General features: G+C 43.3%; 1 long non-coding RNA gene across 2 annotated transcripts; it reads right to left on the bottom strand.

Moving 5' to 3' along the window:
* Positions 1 to 654: 654 nt before the first annotated feature.
* LOC130125497 (uncharacterized) lies at positions 655 to 2,943 on the bottom strand. 2 transcript variants are annotated; one of them, XR_008811437.1, is made up of 4 exons: positions 2,878 to 2,943; positions 2,310 to 2,450; positions 1,582 to 1,764; positions 655 to 1,199 (listed from the first exon to the last, which is right to left on the bottom strand). It is a non-coding gene; the product is annotated as an uncharacterized LOC130125497 (long non-coding RNA). The 2 variants fall into 2 exon arrangements; XR_008811436.1 differs by lacking the exon at positions 2,878 to 2,943 and having other exon boundaries at positions 2,310 to 2,822.
* Positions 2,944 to 21,549: the final 18,606 nt, after the last annotated feature.

The following is a 21,549-nucleotide window of genomic DNA, read 5'->3' as shown; positions in this document are numbered from 1 at the left end:
GCAAATGAGTACTCTGTGAGAAGAACATCACACCACAGCTCTTGTTTTACACAACAAACACCTACAGTGTGAAGAATGGCAGAGCACTGATGCAATCAGGTAGCAGGGTTTCACATGTTTACACACTGTCATATTGAGCTTATCAAAGACCTGATGGCTTCTGAATAAGCAGGACTAATGCATGTTGTCTTCATAACAATGTACCACGCACAAGCCAGTGTAGCTTGACACAAGACAGAAAACCAGGAGAGATGCAAAACTGGTTGTAGCACAACGAATGTGTAGAAAACACATTCACCTTTGTGAATACAGCCAGTGACAAATGTGGATTACAGACCACAGACTAGATGTGGAGAGGTTGACCAACCACTGACATGTGAGTGTGGACAGAAGCATCGTCAGAAGAATGAAGCTACCAATGCAGAGATGTCATGACTGCATGGCGTCTAATATCAAGTCAGTGATGTTGTTCACCATTATTGCCCCACAAGTGCCCTCAAAGCCTCAACACCATATTTGCTCTGGGGGGGGGACTACGGTGGCTCAAATGGTCAGATTTGACAACAACACACCGCAGAATATGTACACACGAGTTCTGAATTGTAACCGAGCTCTTCAGCTGGGAATGTGATACTGATATCATGCTGTGTATTCTTGCTACATCAGTCCTACTTCTGCAATACGGTGTGTAAGCCCTGTGCTCTGCTACTGCTGGCTGGTAGCGGGCCAGCTGGAAACCTTTACTACAGCTGGTCATCATCACACAGATTAAAACTTTGGACTCTTGAGGCGTCCGGGTAGCGTAGTGGTCTATTCCGTTGCCTACCAACACAGGGTTCGCCAGTTCGATTCCCCATGTTACCTCCGGCTTGGTCTGGCGTCCCTACAGACACAATTGGAGATGTCTGCAGGTGGGAAGCTGGATGTGGGTATGTGTGGTGTTCACTGCACTAGCGCCTCCTCTGGTCAGTCGTGGCACCTGTTCAGGGGGGGAGGGGGGACTGGGGGTAATAGCGTGATCATCCCATGCGCTGCGTCCTCCTGGTGAAACTCCTCACTCTCAGGTGAAAAGAAGCGGCTGGCGACTCCACATGTATTGGAGGAGGCATGTGGTAGTCTGCAGCCCTCCCCGGATCAGCAGAGGAGGTGCAGCGGCGACCCGGACGGCTCAGAAGAGCGGGGTAACTGGACAGGTACAACTGCGGGGAAAAAGGGGGAAACATGTTCAAAAACACAGAGGCTGTGTTCACACATAAACACGTTGTGTTAACTTTATGAGATGTGCAGATGTATTCAACTTTGTGAAATGCTGTAGGCATATGCTAAACGATAAATGTAACCCCCATGATTTTAGCTGCCCTAGAAAGAGTTAATGCATGTCCCCGCAGTCCCCTGTAGAGGGCGCTAGCAGCCTGTCCAAATGGACAATTGCCAGGCCTTGTCAGATCAGAACGAGAGTTGAAACAGATTAACTGCAGACTTTTCTTGAGCTGCAGACGAAGGAACAAAAGCCCAACTCGCAGAAGCTGGAACAGAGATACAACATTTATGCCTTTGTTACCTTTACTCCTTTAAGTTTACCAGTTTAAGTTAATTAATGCCGTTTGGATTGGAGAGGATTGCTTGCTTGGAGACCTGTTTTCTTTCTTTGCCCGGGTTCTCCGGTTGGTCTTTGTGTGCTGGATTCCTTCCCCAAGAGAAGGGAGCAGCGAGCCCTGTGACCCACGAGGCGTGGACAGCACGTGGAAGAGTGGCGTCTCGCTTCTCCATTGAGGACGACCAGGAGAGACAGATAAGACCGTTTTGGAGATCTCTCTATTTTTTGAATGAACACTACACACACACTACCCGGGTAGTTTCAGACTTTCATCTTTTCATATTTTCCCTTTTTGACCAGAGCTCTGAGTCCACACACTGAAAAGACTTTACGGACAGACCAAAGGGGTTTGACCCTTATTCCTTGTTATTTTTCTTATTGACCATTCAAAGTGCACTTGTGTTGATATTACTATGTTTAATAAATGTCGGCCATGTTTCTCTTTTATAAAACTGTTGTCTGAATAATATTCTTTTCCAATTCCTCCTTAGCCCAACCTATTTTAGATTATTTAGCCCAGTTGCTTTATAACCCATTTCCAGAGTCTTACATAAGCATTTCACTTTTCTTTCTTCATTCATTTGTTCATTTATTTAATCACTGCCATCAGAACCAATGGCCAGAGGTGTTGCCAAGGAGACCGTAGCATTAAAAGCCTGTTACGGGGGCAGTAAACCCTCAGCTAGTCCAAACTTTGCTGCAGGAAATGTACCTTCTAGTTTTTCCCATGTTGTGTGTGTGTGTTGACAGTGGCGTAGAGGACACTGGCATCATCAGAGACCGCGGCAGAGGAAGGAGGAGCTCTCACAGTGTGATACGTCACTTCTTCATCATCATCATCACCACCCAGACCCTGTAGGACGGAGCAGCACACCACACGAGGAGACACAACACCACGTCACAACACACAATGACACAAAGAAAGACACAATACAACAAAACACCACACGACACGAGAGGACACAACACCAAATTACACATCGCTCAAACACAACAGCCCATGAAATGACACAAGCACACACAACACAACACAAAACGTCTCTCTTGGTTGAATGTTTGTCATCATTTACAAATGAATGATCTTCATCCATTGAAATATGGGTACATGGGTTCTACCTGACAACGGTGAACAGCTACACACCAGGAACAAATGCTCAGAGTATAAAAGTTGTGGCCGTCATGTCTGGAGGCGATAGTGTGTCCCACTAACCTGGGACTAAATACTGTCTGGCCCTCTTCCCCGTGTCTCCTCTATAGAGAATCCACATCAGACGGCTTACCTGTCCTTCAGCCCTGCTCTGCTTCTTCTTCTTAGAGAAGGAGACGGAGGCATAGGTGAGACCATCACTGGGATCAGCCTACACAGTTTAGGACACATGTTCAGCTCAATGTTGGTCAGCGGCACACAGATTTGTAATGAATAATAAATAATAACAACAACAACAATAATAATAATTTCCCCTACGTCAGAATAAAACACAACGACACTTCACATTATTTCATACATTTAGACAATCTATTCTATTCTATTCTGTAGAAAGTGTAAATGACCTCACGTCGTCCTGACTGGCTGGCTCTCTCTCTCTCTTTCTCTCTCTCTCTCAGCTGAAGAGTGAGTGAGCATGCTGAGCAGACGTGTGAGGGTGGTTGTGAAAATATTCCATCTTTAATCTTTTTGCTATCTTTATTTTTCCTTCTAAGTATTGCAGGATTACTGGTTTGGTGTGTATATAGGGAGGTTTTAGGGGGTTGTGTGTGTGGTTCAGAGGGGAACCCTATGGACCTTCAAGGTATTCAGTGAATACCCAAGAATGATGTTGAGAGAATTTTTGTATTCCTAATAAATATTTTTAACCATTTTCATTCACTGAAATAACAGTAATAACTTCTACATCGTCGTTATTAACTTGGGCTAATATGTCTTGGCAAACAGTGGGTTAATATGATGGAACGGGAAATGGACCAATCACAAATTTTCTTCCGACAGTATCTGGGTGAATCAGCGGTTTCCCGTGCCAGGACCCTCGGTAGCTGTAACCCAGGGGTCCCCAACCTTTTTTGCACCGCGGACCGGCTTAATAAACAATATTCTGGCAGACTGGAGGGGGGGGGGGTTAATAACGACCGGAGTATAGTTTAGGCTTATAAATCAATAGTATCATAACATTTAAAGTAAAGTTTGGATATTAATACACAGCACATATTTTCCTCTCATTAACATTACATACATATAACAACATTGTGACTCCCCAACTTCATCAGTTCTCCTTGAAAGTGTGGTAGCTGAAAGAGGAACCTCTGCCACCTTGGCAGCTGCAGCTTCAACCCACAGTTCACGGCACATGTTCTTGGCAGCAGGCAGAATCAATTCTTCGCCGATAGTGAAAAGCTTCTTAGCCTTAGCAACACAACTAGCCACTAAGTAGCCTTAGCAACACGACCAGCCACTAAGTAGCCTTAGCAACACGACTAGCCGCTAAGTACCCTTAGCGACACGACTAGCCGCTAAGTAGCCTTAGCGACACGACTAGCCACTAAGTAGCCTTAGCAACACGACTAGCCACTAAGTAGTCTTAGCAACACGACTAGCCACTAAGTAGCCTTAGCAACACGACTAGCCACTAAGTAGCCTTAGCAACACGACTAGCCACTAAGTAGTCTTAGCAACACGACTAGCCGCTAAGTAGCCTTAGCAACACGACTAGCCGCTAAGTAGCCTTAGCAACACGACTAGCCGCTAAGTAGCCTTAGCAACACGACTAGCCGCTAAGTAGCCTTAGCAACACGACTAGCCACTAAGTAGCCTTAGCAACACGACTAGACACTAAATAGCCTTAGCAACACGACTAGCCACTAAGTAGCCTTAGCAACACGACTAGCCGCTAAGTAGCCTTAGCAACACGACTAGACACTAAGTAGCCTTAGCAACATGACTAGCCAATAAGTAGCCTTAGCAACACGACTAGACACTAAGTACGACGCTCTCAGAGCAGCAGCACGTGTAAAGGCGGTGGCTCTCAGCACGCGCTTCTGTCCTCCACGGGTTTGTCTCCACAGGTTTGTCTTTAAGTGCAGGGTGCTTGGACTCAAGGTGCCGAAGCAGTTCTAGGGCTTCATTGTCTCATTAGACAGTTTGTCTCCACATATCACACACAGGGGGCCCGGAGCATGCGAGTCACCAGTCACAATAAAGCCGTATCTCCTCGTATTTCCTATTTAAGGAAACTGCTTTTTTTGCTGTCTCGGCCTCTACTGTCTCTTATCATCGTCATTAGACCTTTTATCTCCCCTACCTCTTCTGAAGAAACTCTCATGCGACGTTTGTTTTTTACCGGTACTCATGGTAGCTAACTAAACTTAGCACAAAAAGTAAGGAAATGTGTGTTTGGTAGATTATGTCTATGTTGTAACAAAGCTTCTTGGCAATAAATCTTATATCAGGCAGCTGATTGGCAGCACGTGGGGTACCAGAAGCTCAAAACAAGAGTCAACAGCAACAGCAAAATAAGCTGTTGGGCCTTGGTAGAGAAGATTTGGCAAATGTTTCATGGGCGCAACCCACATACTCAGCTCTGCTGCTCATCCCACAAATGCATGTTCCTTACACATGTGGCACCGTTTAAAAGGCAAATAAACAGGCTTTCCAACGGTATAAGATTTATTGCCAAGAAGCATTGTTACATGTGTCTTACATTTGCCTATTGTCTTTGATTTAGTTGAACATCCATTTATAATAAAGTCTTCCGAATATTTTGGTTTCAGTCTAAAATGTATAAAGGTAATTAATATGATGTATAATGACATTAATAGTTCAGTTTCTCTCCCTAAAGGAACATCTAAAAGATCTGAGGTTAAACGAGGGATTTGACAGGGTTGTTCTTGCTCCCCTTTAATATGTATTTTAGTTGCAGAAGTGTTGGCTATTTTTTTTTTTTTTTAAAAACAGTCCAGACATTGAGCCTTTAAATGTGCTAGGCAATCATCTGGTCATAACTCAGCTGGCAGATGATACTACCATCTTCCTCAAGAGGTCAGAACAGATCCCTCTGGTAATCAAGAAGATAGATGAGTTTTCTAAAGCATCGGGACTACGCTTAAATTTTAAAAAATGTGAACTAATTGCTATACATGACCATCCACTAATAGATTTGAATGATATTCCAGTCAAAAAAGTAAGTAAAATACTTAGGAGTGGTTATAACTAAAGATTGTAAAGTTGAGAAGAACTAAATATTGAGACTGTTATAAAAAAATACATCTATCTCAGTTCTTGTTTACAGAGGAATTCATCAATATTCAGACGTATTTTGATTACTAAAATTGAAACATTATCTAGAATTATGTACCCAGCTTTTTCATTAGCCATTCCTGACAATTTAATTAAATCCACTAATCAAACAAATTTCAACTAATTTGGAAAAACAAACATCATTATATTAGAAAAGGGGATGTGGTAAAATCCTTAGAAGAAGGGGGCTTAAATGTGATTGACTATGAGTCAATGAATGGAATGATAAAACTAAAATGGTTACAACAATTCATACAAAATAATAATGGATTCTGGTTTAATATTCCTTCTAAAATATTTAGTGAGTGCGGTGGGATAGATTTTCTGTTTAGATGTGATTTCTGTATTGCTAAACTACCGATTAAGCTGTCTAGATTTCATCAGCAGGCTCTCTTATGTTGGAAACTGGTTTATAGCACAATTTCACATAGCTCTCCGATCTGGAATAACAGATGTACCTTGTTTAAAAGAAAATCTTTATGTTATTATGATTGGGTGGAGAGAGGTATTTGGTCTATTTTACATTTGATGGATCAAGTGGAAATCTTCTAGAGTACAATGAATTCATTGATAAATCCAATGTGACGTGTACAAAAAAACAATACTCAGTGGTTATCAAGGCAATCCCACAAGTAATGATGACTATGATAAAAGGAGTTTTGACTTATGACGTGTTAGTACCACAGATGCCTTCACTTTACATAGACAATCTCGACTTTAGGGAGAAAACTGCACAAACAAAATTGTAAGGGGTGCCCTTGCCGCCGTACTATTTCCTTTACCATTAAAAAGAAAAAACTCTGTTAAAACAATTATCCTAAAGAGACTATAGGCAGAATCAGAACCAGATACCTCACTCTCCATATTTCACCAAAAGCGAAAGAAACTCATTTTAAAATGATAAATGAGTTTCTGAGACAAAGACTTAATACTGAAAAAACAATTGTATGTTTTGTGATTCTGTTGTCGAACCATTAGAACATTTGGGGGTTTTTTTTACTTGTAATTATACTAGGACCTTTTGGGAATCATTTCAAAATTGGATATCTGAAAAGGACTTTCATTTGTCAAAAAGACAGGAGGCAGCGCTGGAGGTGACAGAGTTGAAGATGCTAAGATTTTTATTGGGAGTGACGAAGAAGGAACAGCCATGGAAGATGAAGGTATGACTCAACTCCTCCTCCTCGATGATCTGCCAAGTGATCTACTACACAACCCAGATGGCGGAGCTACTACAGCAGGCAACATGGTACCATATCGGAGGGAAGAGTCACCGACTCACCAACCTGAAAACACCTCTCCAACCACTCATTGGGACAGACAACCAATGGCAGCAACTGTGGCTAGAGACACTGTCATCCATCTGCCCACCGCATACGGCGACCTTCGCACCGCCCTTTTCAAGGAGGAGAGAGACACTCACACACCAGTCAGGGATCTCACCACACTGATGCCAGCCAAGTCCAGCCTCACTGGAACGGGTGGTGCCCCTTGGGTAGGATGAGCTCATCCTCTACTGATCGGGTGTTAAGATTGACTTGATGTAGCAGCTCTATTACCACGTAGAGAGTTTAAGTTGCATGGGGGTCAAATCTCTGACGTTGGTTCTGATATGTCATATAGTAGCCTTTGTAAACAGATTGACGAAGGTTTACAAGAGGGGTTCAGTGAATCCGAGGTCATGAGAACAGTACTAAAGATAACCAAACCTGGTACATTCAGGGACATGTTGACAAGTAAAGATGATCTTACAGTTGATGGTTTAAAGAGGATTCTCCGCTCCCACATTAGGGACAAAAATGACACTGAGCTCTTCCAGGAGTTACGTAATGCCAGACAGCAAGATAGAAAGAGCCCGCAGCAGTTTTTGTACAGAATTATGTGTTTAAAGCAGCGAGTTCTTTTTGAGTCACAACAACCTGGTGCAGGTTTTAACTATGACAAAAAGCTTGTTCAGGGCACTTTCCTTCACACCCTCTACCAAGGGTTAAATGAAAGAAACAGCCATGTTAGACATGATCTCAAACCCTTTCTCTCAGACACACGGGTCAGTGATGACTTCCTCTTAGAACTAATCACCAAATCTACAACTGAGGAAGAAGGGAGATTAAACCGTCGGAGTATAGTAGCTAAAACCAGGCCAGTAACTCTTAGTGCAGCTCAGCGTGACAAGAACGAACAGACTGACCAGACCAAACAGACCAAAGTTGACTCTGAGTTACAAGCTAATTGTGCTGCTCTCGACGAACTGACGGCACAAGTGTCCTCATTCTTTTACCTGTCTATGTATTTTTTTAAATGGTAATGTTTAATTATGAGCTTTTGATGAGAGTAGGGTGCAGGTTGAGGCAATCCCGGAGAGGTGGATGCATGAAGAAGAGGAATGGAAGTCAGTAGGAGCAAGACAGAACACATATACGTATGTGTGAATGAGAGGGAGGACAGTGGAATGGTGAGGATGCAAGGAGTAGAGGTGACAAAGGCGTATGAGTTTAAATACTTGGGGTCAACTGTCCAAAGTAACGGGGAGTGCAGAAGAGAGGTGAAGAAGAGAGCACAGGCAGGGTGGAGTGGGTGGAGAAGAGTGGCAGGAGGGATTTGTGACAGAAGGGTACCAGCAAGAGTTAAAGGCAAGGTGTACAAGATGGTTGTGAGACCAGCTATGTTACCATTTTGCTAAAGCATTTCACAGCCTTGTTTATGTTGAATTTCTAATTTTAAAACTCACATTATCTTCACCACATGCTGTTTGAGTCCCTGGAAAATATAAAACAAGTGAGAGGAGTTTAGATCCTGAAATCACCATGTCTTTCTCATGACTATCACATATTCATCTGTAAATATTATTACCTTTAGCTTTCCACCTGCACACGATGAATGCAGCTACAATTAAGAAGAAAAAGACCAAACCCACAGTCACTAAGCTGACAGTCTGGACAGAAGAATCTGTGGAGGAAAAAAGAGCAAATACAAAAACATATCACATGATGGCAAAACTAAATCAGGTAAAATATTTCTGGAGCTTCTTCTTGTGGGCTGTGGAGCTAAAACCCATTAAAACCCAGTAAAGATATGCTGGTTGTGTATCCTTGTAATGAGCTACAACATAGACTTTGCACTCATGAGCAAATTGTCATTGCACTGTATTGTCTGGTCTTTTCTGCTGCTGTTTGTCTGACATGCTGGTTTTATTGTGTGTTTGCTATCACTAAAACTTCAAACTGAATATGAAACTAGAAGGTGCAGTTCATACTGGCATGTGTTGCCATGGCTACGTGGTATAAAGTTCACTCCCCCTTGGTTTTGGAGCGGACGGAAGAGGAGAGAGGACTTCGGTATTTGCACTGCCACACTCCCAGAAGGGCCCACCCACCTGCAGACCCCTCCTGGGGACCCAGGCCCCACCAGGCCTTCACCCAACACAACACAGCCATGCCGGACCAGCCCGGCGCACCCAGTAACCAAAACCAGCCACCTGGACATGCCCCCAGCCAACAGGACCCGCTCACCGCCCCCAGCCGGACAGACCTGCTCGCCGTCCGCAGCCAACTGGACCTGCTAACCGCCCCCAGCCGGATAGACCTGCTCGCCGTCCCCAGCCAGATAGACCTGCTCGCCGTCCCCAGCCAGACAGACCTGCACACCATCCCCAGCCAACTGGACCTGCACACCGTCCCCAGCCGGATAGACCTGCTCGCCGTCCCCAGCCAACTGGACCTGCCCACCGTCCCCAGCCAACTGGACCTGCTCACCACTCCCAGCAAGACAGACCTGCTTGCCGTCCCCAGCCAACTGGACCTGCCCACCGTCCCCAGGCAACTGGACCTGCTCACCACCCCCAGCCAACTGGACCTGCTCACCGCCCTCAGCCAACTGGACCTACTCACCACCCCCCAGCTGGTTGGCCCCAACCAGCCAGCGCACCCAGAGCCGTCCAGCTGCCCAAGGAGCCCACTCTACAGGGCCCCAGCTATGCAGACACCCCCAGAAGACCACAGAACTTCATGGATACCGGTATGGGTGAAATCAAAGAACTACTGCAGTACATCTGTACCAAACTCATATAATATCAATACAAACAAGGTCAAGGTTTTCCTATAAGTAAACACATGCATGGATACATAAACTAAGATTAGATCCATTGTAGGAGCCATTTGGTCTCATCTCATAAGCACCTAATTGGTCCACAGGGGTCACTCTAATTGCTATGGGCTCACAGCAATTTCGGTGGGAACATTCAGTGAGGTGATAGGTGTGGCTTGACGGAGGGGAGCACACAGTTTTCTTGACCACTTCACTGCTGCAGGCCGCACTAGGCTGGCAAACGATACAAGTGTAAATTTGGAATATTGGACTGTTTATGATGTGTGATGTTTTATAGATTCATCGTGGCGAGTAATAACTATAGAGTTTCAACTTAAACAAGTCTGAACATTATTTCATATACACACGTAACGCGAAGTGGCTACAAGCGCGTCAATTAGGTGCCTGTCTAGCAACCCCTCAGGGGCTTCAAGTGTGGGCTTAGTCTCTACACCCATTATGCATCAATAGTTTAATAATAATTAAAAAATACGTTCAGTCAAAGTTCATCATTCTCTTTTTGATATCTGATGTATATGTATGCAGGTGTATATGTACATACGTATGTGTGTGTGTGCACAAGTACTGTATTTGTATGTGTACATATATGGATGCAAGTAAGTGCGTCTGTATGTGTACATGGATATATGCTGTATGTGTATATGCAAGATATGTGTGTACATGTATATGTATGCATGTATGTGTGAGTAAATATATGTATATGTACATATTTGCCACTTACAATATACATTTATATACATTCCACTAATGCCTTTGCTTGTCAAATAACAATTATCTGTTTTCCAAGTTTATCTCTTTTCAATAACAAGACATTTCAACAAGAAACGAGTATCGCTATAAGTACATGGAATATCCAAGGTCTGAAATCATCAGCCTTTGGTGTAAAAAGCCTAAAAAGAGATTTACAACAATGCATCAAGAACACAGACATCATCATTCTGCAGGAGACATGGTGTAAGGAAGACGTTGCCACTCACTGCCCCTCAGAATGCAGAGAGACCATTATACCCTCCCAGAAACTCAGCACCACACATCAGGGCAGGAACTCAGGGGGACTCATGATATGGTACAACGCTAAACTACACAACTTTATAAATCTTAAAAATCTAAAAATCACACGCTTGGATAAAAATGAAGGAACATCTCCTCTCAGCACAGAAAGACCTATTCCTCTGTGCTATACACGTCCCCCCTAAAGAGTCCCCCTATTACAAGGAAGACACTTTCTCTGAGCTTGAAAAGAGACGAGCCATTTCCAGGCCCGGGGAAATGTGCTCATCTGTGGTGATCTGAATGCCAGGACAGGAACCCAGCCTGATTCCACTGAGGAAAAAGGAAATAACTACATAACTAACAAACTGGCATATATTAACAACCTGACCTATTCCCACAGAAATAACCACGACCACAGTCCACACAAACAGAAAGGACTCGCTGCAGCTCTGCTGAAACCTGGGTGTGTACATCGTCAATGGCCGGGTACGAGGGGCCTCTCTAGGGCCATACACATGTTGCTCCCCTCTTGGGAATAGTACAGTAGATTACATGATAACACATATACATCCTTTTTCTCTCACAGCATCCACTGTTAATCCACTGACCCCTATGTCTGACCACAGCCAAATCACTGTATACATCAAAAAGACACACACACACACACACACACACACACACACACACACACACACACACACACACACACACACACACACACACAGGTTTCTTCCTTTTCTATTTTTTGTTCTTCTCGTCTTTGTCCTTCAACTTCAATTAATGTTTGCACTACTAAATGTATTGTTAAATTGGTTGTTTGTTTGTTTTTAACAATACAGCAACTTTGTTTTCTATTATAGTTTGTCTGTTATAAACTGTACTGTACTGTTTTGTCTCTTGTCTCTTTTTCATCGTCTTCTGCTTTTTCTTTGTTTTCTGGACAGAGGAAGCAACGATGCCCAATGAACAGGAGCGTCTCTAAAGAGGTCACATTGTCCCGTTTATCAGACCAAGTGAAAGGAAATAATTTGAACACCTCAAAATCATACTTTACCAGACATGTGAAAGATGAAGTCAAATATCCCCAGTCTTTCCCCAGTACCAGTCAGTTGACAGCTGAATGTCTCCTTCTTCTGGGTGGTTGAAAGCATCATAGTGGAGTTACAGAAATACACTGTGTTTTCCTTGCGAACACAGCTCACCTGACTATCTTTCTCATCCACCCACTCCACCTTTATAGACCGTTCATGTGTCACCACAGAGCAGGAGAGCGTCAGGTGGTCAGCGGTCTTCTGGCCAGTCACTGGAGAAGATGGTGATGTGTGTAGAGGAAGACAGCGACATGGTACCAAGTTATAACATCATTAAGACATTACTGTCGTGGTCATTACTGTCTCCTGTCCTACAGCAGCTCTGAATAGTTATAAGAATGTGGATGAAGATGAGCAGGATACAGTACAAATACTCACTGATTACAACAGAAAGATAAACATAAGAATAATCTCGTTGGTATGGGAGTTGTTGTTGGCAGATGTACAGACCAGCGTCCTCGACTGTCACCTTCTTTATAAGCAGAGAACAGTTTGGTGTAATACTCAGCCTGTCTGCTCTGGAGTTGGTGACGTCATTCCTTCTAACTTGACCACCAGAAACCAATACTTGTGTCTTATCATAGTTACTGAAGAACCACGTAGTAGTATTGAAACAGTTTTCTGGTCCTGATCTCACACTGGTACATGGCAGAGTGACCTCATCATCTCCATCTCTCCTGTAGATGGAGAGATATCCTTGTCCGGTAACTGCTGAGGAGAAAATATTTCTTATTGATCCAAATGAATAAAACCCACATAACAACACAGCTGGTACCAACACAGTTGGTGTGAAGAGATATTTGAAGACTGGCAGATAATGCACTTCAGATCTTGACTTTCAGGAATTCACTATATGAACCATTCAGCATGTTTTAAATAACATCATAATGAACGATGCTCACAGAATGAAGAGTGATTAATACATCATGTAATAATGTTTCCATGTTAAGCAGAAATTAATACGATGTTGCTGAATGTTGTTATTTATCCATAAGCTGTTATCTAAGATACATTAAAATGTGTTCTTACCTGCTGCAGGAAACAGTATTATCAGAAATAATGATGTTCCACTCATTCTCAACTCAGCCATTCTGCTCTGTCTGTCTGTCTGTCTGTCTGTCTCTTGCTGCTGTCTTCTGTCGGTCTGTATGTGGACTGGGTGTTGGTACAGAGACAAATATATCTCCTGTGCTTAGTTCTGCTTCTCAGCAGTGAGCAGGTGTATTTTATCACACCAGACACCACTGCTGATGAACTTCATGTTGCTTTCTTTCAGGAAAGAAGAAGAAGGAAGTTGTGGGTGAGGTGTCATTGCTGTTAACATGGAGTACAATCTGCTTCTCATTTTCACTGGTACGATGATCTTTCACACACACACACACACACACACACACACACACACACACACACACACACACACACACACACACACACACACCTAGGGGCAGGTTAGTATGACCTACTTGTCGTTGGACTGTGGGAGGAAACCCACGCAGACACGAGGAGAACATGCAAACTCCACACAGAGGACGACCCGGGACGACCCCCAAGGCTGGACTACCCCGGGCTTCGAACCCAGGACCTTCTTGCTGTGAAGTGACAGCACTAACCACGGCGCCACGTGCCGTCAGTGATGAAACGTATCTGTCAGTAAACGGTGTGTCCAGATGAACTGATTCAACCTTCTTTGACTTTCTTACCTGGATTCTTGAACATGCATCAAGACTTTGTGGTTGATAAATTTGCCAATCAAGTGAGCGCCAAGTGAAGCCTCAGGAAAGTTGGTCCACAAGGATTCAAACCATTGATTTAATAGGAACAGATGCATTTTCACACCTGCACACTTAGAGGCAACTTCAAATACTTGATATTTAATTATAAAAAGCTCAACACTATTACACATGTAAAATCAACAACAAAATATGACTGTTGATAAACTACAAACTAACAGGAAACACATTCACCCCTGAACTCAACAGCATGTCTGAAGTGACTGTTTGATGCCCCAAATTGTCATTAATTAAACTAATAAGCTTCCTTTATGTGCATTGCAGTTTTACATTTGGTGGCTCTGCTCTACTTTTATGGCTGTGCCTCTTTTTGCGTCACTACGCCCTCTTGTGGACGAATAAAACACTTTCCCAAAGACTTCCTTAACAACACATTCTACAAATACTCATTAAAAGAATAAATATACAGCACAAAATAACGTGTAAAACGACAAACATGTTGAACTGTCAATTTTATTCCCTCATCTATCGTAAACAACCCGTTGTAAAAGTAAAAACAAAAATAACTGCTTTGAAATTAAGTGTTTAATTGTGTAGGATTACAATTATATTTACCCAATAAAGTAAAACCAACAAGTAACAAATGATAGACTTAACTATGTTTTCCATTGCATATGAATACAGTCTGTTGAGCACGGGCATCATTTGGTGTCATACTGTCAGTTTTGAATAAATGTGACAGTAAAAGTAAAAATACTGCATCTGAAGCAGTATTTACACATATACTTATGCAAATGAGTACTCTGTGAGAAGAACATCACACCACATCTCTTGTTTTACACAACAAACACCTACAGTGTGAAGAATGGCAGAGCACTGATGCAATCAGGTAGCAGGGTTTCACATGTTTACACACTGTCATATTGAGCTTATCAAAGACCTGATGGCTTCTGAATAAGCAGGACTAATGCATGTTGTCTTCATAACAATGTACCACGCACAAGCCAGTGTAGCTTGACACAAGACAGAAAACCAGGAGAGATGCAAAACTGGTTGTAGCACAGCGAATGTGTAGAAAACACATTCACCTTTGTGAATACAGCCAGTGACAAATGTGGATTACAGACCACAGACTAGATGTGGAGAGGTTGACCAACCACTGACATGTGAGTGTGGACAGAAGCATCGTCAGGAGCATGAAGCTACCAATGCAGAGATGTCATGACTGCATGGCGTCTAATATGAAGGAGGAAGTTCAGAGGAAGGAGGAGTTGTCACAGTGTGATGCGTCACTTCATCATCAACATCACCATCAAGACCCTGTAGGACAGAGCAGCACACCACACGAGGCGACACAACACTACGTCACAACACACAATAACACAACAAAGAGCCTTCAGCCCTGCTCTGCTTCTTCTTCTCAGATGACGGAGGTCTAGGTGAGACCATCACTGGGATCAGCCTACACAGTTTAGGACACATGTTTGGCTCAACGTTGGTCAGCGGCACACAGATTTGTACTGAATCATTGTCCTCCTTCTATTCTATATGTCTCTATTTTCTTCTATTCTATCCTAAATGAAATGTGGAAGACAGAACGGGTTGCCTTGACAGGTGTCACGATGCAGTGGTGTCAGTAGAGCGACTGGTTGCAGCACTGACAACAGCTTACGTAGAAGCGACTGACGCGGTAATAGAAGTGCAGGTAGCTGGAGTAGGAAGAATAATAGAAGTAGTAGTAATGTAATAAAAGAAGCAGTAGTAATAGATACATAACTAATAGTAGTAGCCTCTCCTTCTAATAGTAGTTCTAATCCTTGGTTTTTATTTAGTGAAATAGAGTTTACCCCTGTGTCAGAATAAAACAACCATATTGCTTTTTTACGTGTTTATTCAAAAAGTCAAACCGGAACTACATGCAGACACTAGAGGACAGTACAGCGCATTAGCGACAACCATTGTCAAATTACTGTATTACAACACTGCCACTAAATTTTACAATAGCATTAATGCACTTCACACTAAATTATATTACTAAGAGCCGTGCTCTCCTTCACAAATAATGTCAAGATAATAAATCTTTAAACTGAAAAAACTTGCAAGATTCATTTTCTTACTATTTTCAACAGAAAAACAGTGCCTATTACAGTAAACCGAATTACATAGGGAAAAGCCCAATCTCTCTCCTAAGATATTCAAACTTCTGTTTAGTCAGTGGCTTGGTCAAGATATCTGCCTTCATGTCATTTGTTGGGCAATATTGCAGTTCTATTTGTCTATTCTGCACACATTCACGGATGTAGTGGTAGCGAATTTCTGTGTTTAGTCCTTGAGTGATCCATTGGATTCTTCGCAATTGCAATGGCTCCTTCGTTGTCCTCCAGGATCACTGTGGGCGTAGCATCCATTCCGAGATCATTCAGTAATCGTCTCAGCCAGGTACCCTCTTGAGCAGCTTGACTGAGTGCGACGTACTCGGCTTCTGCTGTTGAAAGTGCAACTGTTGCCTGTTTCTTGCTGAGCCAGCTCACTGCTCCTCCACTCAGTAAGAATATGTTGCCGGTTGCTGAACGGCGGTCATCCTGATCACCGGCCCAGTCAGCATCTGAGAAGCCGATCAAAGTTCCAGACTCTGACCTCTCATACTTGAGAGCAAGGTTCACTGTACCTTTCAATTATCGAAGTATTCTCTTCACAGCAGTCAGATGCGCAGCATCTGAATTTGCGTTGAACTTTGATACAGCACTCACTGCTTGAGCTATGTCTGGTCGTGTGGCCATCGCAGCATACAGCAGACTTCCTACCATAGATTGATAGGTACTGTGGTTCACAGGCTTACTGACACCACCACTTTTTTTCAATTTGACATTGGCATCAGCAGGAGTTGCAACAGGATTTGCATTATCCATCCCATATTTCTGAAGAATGGCTTCAATGTAATGCTTCTGATGAAGTAAGACACAGTTCTTTTCTTTGTCTTGGACAACAGAGATGCCCAGGATATAGGACAGCTCACCCATGTCCTTCATCTTGTAGCACTTCTTGAGAGCCATTTTCAACTCGTTCATGCTTGCAATCGACTCCGTAATCAGAATCAGATCATCCACATAAACAGCGAGTATCTCAAGCTCTTGTCTTGATCTCACAAACACAAAGGGGTCTGATGTGCTCTGTTTAAATCCAATTTCCATCATGAACTCCGTGAAAGCCTTGCTCCAGCAGCGAGAAGACTGCTTCGGTCCATAGATTGATTTCTTCAGTTTACACACCAGGTGTTCCTGCCCTGGTTTGATGTATCCCTCTGGTTGTTCCATGTAGATTTCTTCTTCCAGATGTCCATTAAGGAATGCAGTTACTACGTCCATCTGGTGCACATGTAGATTGTTCTGGATGGCAAAGGACAGGAATGTACGAATTGAGCTGAATCGTATCACGGGTGAAAGTTTCATCATAGTCAGCACCATACAACTGTGAGTTGCCCTTGGCGACGAGTCTGCACTTGTATCTCTCCACTCGTCCATCACTATGATGCTTGACTTTGAACCCCCATCTTGATCCTATGGCCTTTCTATCCCTTGGTAAATCAACTAAGTCCCACGTCTCATTTTCCAGAAGCGACTCATATTCCAAGTCAGCCGCCTCCTGCCATTCCTTTGCATTAGTACTCAACATTGCTTCTTTCAGTGCGCTTGGCTCTATGACACAACACACATTGGCATGATTATCAACAGTCACTATATCAGCAAACTCCTCATATCCATATCTCCTTGGAGCCCTTCTCTAACAGCTTCATCGACAGTGACCTCGTCATCTGGTGTTCCACTCTTATCTGTGTTCATGGTTACCTCGTTCTCTGAGCAGGTCACTTCCACTTCCTGTTTCCAGTCGAAGTCTGTTTTATTAAAGATGACATCACGACGAATTAGAATCCTCCTTTTCTCTTCATCAAACAGGCGATAGCCTTTGGCATTGTTTGCATATCCCATGAAACGAAGCTTCACAGCCTTCTTGTCCAGTTTTCTTTTCTCTGTGTCTGGGATATGTGCATAAGCAACACAGCCAAACACTCCCGTGTGACTCATGTCCGGCTTTTTGCCACACCATCTCTCGTAGGGTGTCTCATGTTTCAGGGCAGATGTAGGCAGCCTGTTCTGTATGTAAGCTGCGGTTGCTAAAGCCTCTGCCCAGAACATCTTTGGCAACTTAGCACGAGACAGCATACGTCTAGCTGCTTGAATTAATGTCCCATTTTTTTCTTTCTGCAACACAATTTTGTTGTGGTGAATGAGGTACAGTCATCTCATGGTGGATACCTTGAGCCTTCAGATATTCTTGAAACTCCTTTGATGTGTACTCACCACCATTGTCTGTTCTGTCTCGTGACGTTCTGCCCACACTCATTGGAGAATGTTTTCTCAAATTCCTTGAATTTGCTAAGGACTTCACTCTTCTGTTTCAGAAGTATACCTTGCAGCATCTAGCGTAATCATCGATAAAAGTCACAAAATATTTTGCTCCACCTATAGATTCAGTCTGCATGGGACCACAGACGTCGCTATGGATCAGCTGAAACTTGTGTTTGGAACGGATTTCTCCAACTGGCTTGTATGGCTTTCTAGACAGCTTGCCTTCCACACATCCTTCACAGAAAGGAACCTCTTTCTCTGCAGAGAAGTCCACTCCGTTCACCAGATCTTTTAGTTCCTTCAGCTTGGTGGTGTGACCCAGGCGCTGGAGCCACAGGCTGGCTGCTACTGATGCACTTGATGCACCATGACAGACAGACGAACTTCCTTCGACGTCCAGCTGATACAGCCCGTTCAGATCTTTGTGTTCCCATTCCTTGAAGAGTTCCATCTTCCCCACGTATGTAGCAGCAAGACTTTTTAAACTGCACCGTATTTCCTTTTCTGGCAGCAGCTCCCAATGAGAATACACTCCCAGATAAAATTGGAACATAACGCACGTCATACATTGTGACATTTTTTACATCACTTACTTTGAAAGTCATTCTTATTTTGACATTGCCAAGTCCTAGAGCGTCAACCACCCTGCCGTCACCGAGTTTCACAGACTGTGCTTTTGAGAATTGCAGGTAGTCTTGAATAATTTCTTTATCACATCATGTGCTTTGATGCTCCTGAATCAATCAACCATTCGACCTGTTGTGGCCTCTCAGTCGGGTTTGCCTCTTTAGCGACAAAGGCACTTTCAGATGAATCTTCTGCATCTTCACACGTCATGCTTTTGGCCTTGTGGGTTTTCTTTTTCTTTTTCCAACATGGACAGTCGTGCTTTATATGTCCTTCTTTTCCACATTTGTAACATTGCCACGTACTTGGTCTTTCAGTTCCCACTGCCTTGGAGTTAGCCTGCATATCTCCACGAAATTGTGATGACATGGCTGATGCACCACCTGACGTAGCACCACTGGAGTTATCATTAGCATTCACTGGCTTTTGCTCTTCATTTATTAATGCTTGCTGAACAAACTGCAGTGTCAAATTGTCAATCTTTGTTTCTAGAGCAGTGATAGTTGTAGCATAGCTTGGTGGCAAACTACCCAAGAGTGGTATAATTTGGTCTTCCTCTTCAATCACACAACCTATTGCTGCTAGCTGATCAGTCAGTTCCTTCATTCGTTTTAAATGTTCATTTAAACTTTCTCCTTCCTTCATTTCACATCTGAAATGTGTTTTCGTCAGGAACAGTTTATTTGCCAAATTATCTCTCTCAAAATGTCCATTCAGCGTGTTTCACGCCTCTTTTGGAGTCTGGCAGCTTGTTATCAGGTACAACTGGGGTGTACCTACATTCAGCACTAACACAGAGAATGCCTTCCCTCTCCGTTTCGTGAATTGAGCTTGTGCGTGTGCATTAGCATCTGCAGCTAGGATATCCATCTCCATTAGCATGCCCCATAGTCCTTTCACTTTCAGCAAGTGTTCTATCAAAAGTTTCCACATTGCCCAGTTCTCTGGTCCGCTCAGCTTGTCAATAAACAGCTTTTCTTCCATTGTGAATTCCACAACACCGTTTATCTCACACAAAAGTCCATGTAAAACAGCCTTTTAGCGAAGCTCTGGGCCCATAACCTATTGCTTTTTTACGTGTTTATTCAGAAAGTCAAACCGGAACTACAAGCAGACACTAGAGGACAGTACAGCGCATTAGCGACACCCATTGTCAAATTACTGTATTAAAACAAACCACACTACATGATTTCATACATCTCGACCTTGTTCTATTCTATTGTATTCTATTGTATTCTATTCTGTAGAAAGTGTAAATGACCTCACGTCGTCCTGATTGGCTGCAGGACCGGGCTGCTTCTCTCTGGGCTTACCATCACTGAACAAGGTGACACCCTGTCCAGATACAGCTGGTCAATATCTCTCTCTCTCTCTCTCTCTCTCTCTCTTTCAGCGGAGGAGCGAGTGAGCATGCTGAGCAGACGTGTGAGAGCGGTTGTGAGTGGTTTCTATCTTTAGTTTTGCTTGTGAGTCTTGTACATAGTGAGTGTGTATTGTGGGGTTACTGGTTTAGTGTGTATATAGGGAGGTTTTGGGGGGTTGTGTGTGTGGTTGCAGTCAGCCAGCGTTTGAAATGCGTGAATGAGAGGGAGGACAGTGGAATGAGGGGGAGGACACACACACAGAATTGTAGTAAAGTTATAAAACAGCATATGCTCTCTGACCTCTTCTGAAGCGTCTTGCAGTATTATAGGAACAAACATTATCAGATCAGTTGGTCTTAACAGGAAATATCATGCTAACCTTTCAACTCACTGAGTTACAGCACAAACAAAAACATGATATACCATTTTTATCTAAACTTATTTCTGATTTCTCCCAATTTAGTGGCCAATCGCTCCCTATTTTAATTCAAACACCCACCCTCGTACTGCATGTGTTCGCCAACTGCATCTCTCCGGCCGGCAGTCTGGAAGGAGACGCCTCGCCACTTCCGGGACAAGGCGAATCCAGGCCGAACCACTGCTTTTTCCCAACACACACAGAGACGCATTCATGTGACGAACACAAGCCGACTCCGCCCCCCTCCCGAAGACAGCGCTGCCAATTGTTGCTGCTTCATCGAGTCCGGCCATAGTCGGATCTGAGTTCCCCAGTGGGCAACTGCATCGACACAAAGCCGATGCTTAGACCGCTACACCACCGCGGACTCCACAATATACCATTTTTAAAAGCATTTCACAGCCTTGGATGTGTTGAATATCTCATTTTAAAACTCACATTATCTTCACCACATGCTGTTTGATTCCCTGGAAAAAAAATAAAACAAGTGAGAGGAGTTTAGATCCTGAAATCACCATGTCTTTCTCATGACTATCAAATGTGCATCTGTAAATATTATTACCTTTAGCTCTCCACCTGTACACGATGAATGCAGTTACAACTAAGTAGAAAAAGACCAAACCCACAGTTACTAAGTTGGCAGTCTGGACAGAAGAATCTGTGGAGGAAAAAAGAGCAAAAACAAAAACATATCACATGACGGCAAAACTAAATCAGGTAAAATATTTCTGGAGCTTCTTCTTGTGGGCTGTGGAGCTAAACCCCATTAAAACCCAGTAAAGATGTGTTGGTTGTGTAACTTTGTAATGAGCTATAAAACAAATGTTGCACTCATGAGCAAATTGTCATTGGACTCTATTGTCTGGTCTTTTCTGCTGCGGTTTGTCTGACATGCTGGTTTTATTGTGTGTTTGCTATACTAAAACTTCAA

Source organism: Lampris incognitus, chromosome 15 (genome assembly GCF_029633865.1).
Source record: "Lampris incognitus isolate fLamInc1 chromosome 15, fLamInc1.hap2, whole genome shotgun sequence".
NCBI lineage: Eukaryota > Metazoa > Chordata > Actinopteri > Lampriformes > Lampridae > Lampris > Lampris incognitus.
Note: the sequence above shows the minus strand (reverse complement) of the source record. Positions and strands in the feature narration are given on the sequence as shown.